The sequence below is a fragment of the Branchiostoma floridae genome, unplaced genomic scaffold, assembly GCF_000003815.2.
Source record: "Branchiostoma floridae strain S238N-H82 unplaced genomic scaffold, Bfl_VNyyK Sc7u5tJ_1515, whole genome shotgun sequence".
Classification (NCBI taxonomy): Eukaryota; Metazoa; Chordata; class Leptocardii; order Amphioxiformes; family Branchiostomatidae; genus Branchiostoma; species Branchiostoma floridae.
In genome coordinates, this window is record NW_023365739.1 from 7,217 (window position 1) to 11,636 (window position 4,420).

A 4,420-nucleotide genomic window follows, 5' to 3' on the forward strand; every position below is an offset into this window, starting at 1 on the left:
ACTGTATGTTGTATAAAAACTGTAAGCAGGAAGTTCTTCTCCAGTCTATTATCGTTTCAGTTGACTGCAATCTATGATTTCATTGGATTATCGTAGGAACAAGTAAGAAATAAATGTTCGGGTGCAGGTTTGCAGACCGTTATCATCGATCATGACAACATATGTGAACATATTTTTGCACGTAATTGTGATCACGTACACAGCACTGTACAATCAGTTGCCCTTTGTCCAGGGGCCATGTACTTCAACCTTTTTTCACGACACCAGGTAAATCACTTAGCCAAACTCTTGAAGAAACTCGAGAACGATCTAAAACACACACTTCCACAATTGCGTTCGGTTAAATCCGGTCAAACATGTAAATTTTAGTGTTTTCTGGGGGAAATTATAGTAATGTATTGTGTAACTTCCCATGCAAAGTTAAAGTTTTGATGCCAGTAAACTCGCTCACAGTAACGATGCCTTACGTATGGCAAGATAGGGTTGGTGGTCCTGTTTATAAATGACAGTTGTTATTGAGTAACACAGCCACACAAGTAAGGATATCCCGAAACGCCAAGTCATGCTAGTCTATGACAATTACACACGAAGCGACATGTCCGTACGTACCTGAGTAAATTTGATCTCTGGGTTGAAGTTCGGAGTAGGGAGGTACGGAGCGGCCATTTGCAGCCTGGCGAGTAGAAAAAGGGGCGTGTCCATGCGGGGTCAGGGTCCACTGGCGCTTTGTTGAACGTCACTGACGGTAATCTCCAAGTAGATGTTGGGACGGCTAGAAACTGTTAAGTTTCCTAGCTGCCCTTTCTTTAACCTTCACGGAAGGGAAACATGTTGTTTTTGCTCCGTTTCTTCCTCTCCAAACAGATAAGGTCAATGACCAGACGGCCGCCACCATGTTTACTGGTAATACCCTGTGGTGTTTCATTACCTCCATGAAATTTCATGGAGGTTATGTTTTCACCATCCTCCTACGCACGGTTCCCAACGGCTAGCTGACTCAGCCTATGGGGCCCTGCCATCTCATGGCCTACCAGCAATTACTTTGATTGTCGCCACAAACCAGCTGTCAGCCAATCAGAGAATAGGCATTTCTTGGGCTTTCTGTTTATGAAAGCCGTCTAGCAAAGGCCGCTGGGAAGCTATCAGCCAATCATGTTATGTCTTACATAGCACCATCCTCCTACGCCCGATCCCCAACGGCAACTAAGGGTAAGCTCATTAATATTTATAAGCAGGGCGGCCAGGAATGAGTGCGTCAGATAGCAGAGGTGACCCCAAGGAGTTTGGACACGACTGTGGGTCCCTCTGCGTAGGAGAATGGTTTTCACTAGAGTTGGTGTGTAAAACTTCTGTGTATCTGTGTGTCTGCGCGAACGCAAAAATCTTACGTGTGTTGGCTAACTACATGTTGTGTGGTGAACACGGACAATATCAGACTAAGAAAAAAGAATGAAAATTGTTTTTCTCGTGTGGGTGCATATGCATGAATTCAATATAGTTTCCAAACATGATAAAAAATAGAATGTCTTTAAAGATTGTTTTCGATACCTCTCTTTCAATATGTAATTAACACACAAACAAAACGATTACGTGTCTGTATGATTTGTCTCTACCGAAAACGTGCGCTGTTTGCCACCCACTCAACATGATTCTCTTTCATCTTTGGTTTCTAATTTCTTCATTTCTACATTGTGTCTCGGACCCCGCCTGACGCAGGACGTGTATTTGTGCTGTGCAGAAACCGACAAGTCGCACCATGCCGGGAGGGCAGAAGCAGTCCCAAGCTGGCGACAAAGGTAAATGTGTTTGTGAAAATATCTTATTTCCACACATTTCAGCAGCCAATGTGAAATCTATTTGATTAAAAATCTAAGATTTAGAAGTACTCAGTGCCTTCCTTGGTGTAGTCTTTATTTTTCCAAATAGCTTTTAGCCGAGGCATAAATATGCATTTGTATGCCAATATATTCTCTGACCACGTGGGGCCACAAGTGGTAAGATATCCCCCTACCTCGCCATGTGGATAGAGTGCTAACCCCACTTGGGCATGGTGTAATGTGGGGTTGTAGGCAACATTTCGGATGGTGAAGTTAATTGGGGAAGCAGCAAGCATTAAGTGGAAATCATGTAGCATTTTGATTTCATAGAATCTTTGCCACTAGAAGGATTAGGCTGACAATTTGCCGCAGACGCTGTTGTGTTGTTGATAAAATTATGCTACCATAGATAATGAACATACCTTTGTTAAGATAATGTCGTATTTTGGTCTTATAAAATCTTTAATCAGTTGTTGTTCTCCTAAATACATACGGTAGGTGCCATTTTAGTTTTTGTAATTTTCCACTAGGCACCACACCCATGCAGCAGCCACAGACTGATTGGCAGGCACGTGCCGACGCCGCTGCGAACATACCCAACCCTATGTACGCATCCAGAGCAGGTAAAACTCTTAAGTCCTGCGGTTTTTAGCCTGCTGTTGTCTTATTATTGTCTTGCTAGGTCCTGCCATGTATACATCATGTTATTGTCGTGCGATCACTAACTGATTGCATACCTGAGATAGTCGCGCGTGCAGTTGGTACCAAATTCAGATGTCTTGTCGGTTTGGTTTGGTTGGTTTGATACAGATCTCCAATAGTGACTGATTTGTCACTACTCTTCCTGGAGTCCGGGTGATTTGTAGAGATCAAAAATCTAAGATTTAGAATTACTCAGTGCCTTGCTTGGTGTAGTCTTTATTTTTCCAAATAGCTTTTAGCCGAGGCATAAATATGCATTTGTATGCCAATATATTCTCTGACCACGTGGGGCCACAAGTGGTAAGATATCCCCCTACCTCGCCATGTGGATAGAGTGCTAACCCCACTTGGGGCATGGTGTAATGTGGGGTTGTAGGGAACATTTCGGATGGTGAAGTTAATTGGGGAAGCAGCAAGCATTAAGTGGAAATCATGTAGCATTTTGATTTCATAGAATCTTTGCCACTAGGAGGATTAGGCTGACAATTTGCCGCAGACGCTGTTGTGTTGTTGATAAAATTATGCTACCATAGATAATGAACATACCTTTGTTAAGATAATGTCGTATTTTGGTCTCATAAAATCTTTAATCAGTTGTTGTTCTCCTAAATACATACGGTAGGTGCCATTTTAGTTTTTGTAATTTTCCACCAGGCACCACACCCATGCAGCAGCCACAGACTGATTGGCAGGCACGTGCCGACGCCGCTGCGAACATACCCAACCCTATGTACGCATCCAGAGCAGGTAAAACTCTTAAGTCCTGCTGTTTTTAGCCTGCTGTTGTCTTATTATTGTCTTGCTAGGTCCTGCCATGTATACATCATGCTATTGTCGTGCGATCACTAACTGATTGCATACCTGAGATAGTCGCGCGTGCAGTTGGTACCAAATTCAGATGTCTTGTCGGTTTGGTTTGGTTGGTTTGATACAGATCTCCATTAGTGACTGATTTGTCACTCTTCTTCCTGGAGTCCGGGTGATTTGTAGAGAATCACCAACTCTAGACGGAAGGATTTGCACGTTCTTTAACGTGAGCGGGGTATGCCTCTCCCCAAACAGGGGACCTCCATTTTACGTCCTATCCGAGAGACGGCCCTAGCTGAAGCTAGGTACTTATTTTTACCTGAGTAAAGTGCCTTTCCCAAGGGCACAAGATCGGTGACACGGCAGGATTCGAACTCGAGACCTCTCGATCCCGAGCCAAACACGCTGCCGCTGCGCCACGCAATCTAACTTGTTACGAAAAAGTCTGTCTTAGATCCTCGTCGGCGGTTGATTCTGTCACAGACTGCTTGAAAATCGTACGACATCAAAAGCTAGGACGAACGTGATCGCATCGTTACCTAGGTTCTCGCTTAAGTATTAACTCGACTGCAATGCAGACAAATCTGATTTCAAAGGTAACCTATCGACGCCAACGTAAAATTAAAAACACTGCAACAAACGGACCGAAAGGTTAAAAGAGCATATCATGAAAACTTTCTCTTCTAACAGATTGCTTCGTTTGAAAAAAATGTTTAGCGACAAGGCGTCACATGGGACCGATAGTAATACTGTTTAGTAATTTTGAAGAAGAAATCGTAATTAAAATATCGATAAGATTGGTTATCTATCAGTATATCAAACAAGATTGCTTCCTGAATTTACCTGTATCTACCGTGCTAAGGATTTCAGCAGTCTCCTAGTGGGCTCTGTCACTTTTTTACTGCAATATATATTATTCCCGATTTGTCTACTATACTCTGAATCAAAATCAAAACTGTAATTTCCAACACAAAAATTCAAAAGTCTAACTCCGGTCTTTGTCATTCCTTGATAAGTCCAACTTTGTGTTGGAAATTACCGTTCAATGTTTGAAAAAAAAATCCTTGTTTTAAAAGCTCGTTTTCTAACAGACC

The 4,420-nt window shown here is 42.7% G+C and overlaps 1 protein-coding gene across 1 annotated transcript in view; it reads right to left on the reverse strand.

The window, feature by feature from the left end:
• LOC118407989 overlaps positions 1-883 on the reverse strand; it is a 6,703-nt gene extending 5,820 nt beyond the window's left edge. The window contains exon 1 of the mRNA XM_035808593.1: positions 610-883. The gene's annotated coding sequence lies outside the window, so the exon portion shown is untranslated. The remainder of the gene's footprint in view (positions 1-609) is intronic.
• Positions 884-4,420: the final 3,537 nt, after the last annotated feature.